The sequence below is a fragment of the Merops nubicus genome, unplaced genomic scaffold (assembly GCF_000691845.1).
Source record: "Merops nubicus isolate BGI_N331 unplaced genomic scaffold, ASM69184v1 scaffold12386, whole genome shotgun sequence".
Taxonomy (NCBI): domain Eukaryota; kingdom Metazoa; phylum Chordata; class Aves; order Coraciiformes; family Meropidae; genus Merops; species Merops nubicus.
The window spans coordinates 1-324 of record NW_008614390.1 but is presented as its reverse complement, the minus strand read 5'-3'; positions in this window follow the sequence as shown (position 1 = coordinate 324).

The window sequence follows — 324 nt, the reverse complement described above, 5'->3', positions numbered from 1 at the left end:
TTTTTCTCCCCCCGCCTCTCTCGGGAGCGACGACTGAGCCTCAGAGAGGGGCGGTGTGCGGCGTGTGTCAGAGGGGGGTGCAAGAAGCCTCCCTGCCCACAGAACCGGGAGGCACCGGCAGACACCGGCTGCACCCACACGCCCCGAAGCCACGCGGCTCAGGAGTGCATTGCCGCCGGAGGCCCCCCAGGGCCTGCGCCTCCAACCCCGCACCCGCAGGCCCAGCCCAGACCTCAGGCGTCCTGTGCCTGACAGAGAACCAGAGCCCGTCCCGCCGGGCCCCATCCTCCCGCCGAGGCTTAACGGCGCCGCTTCCCGCCCTTC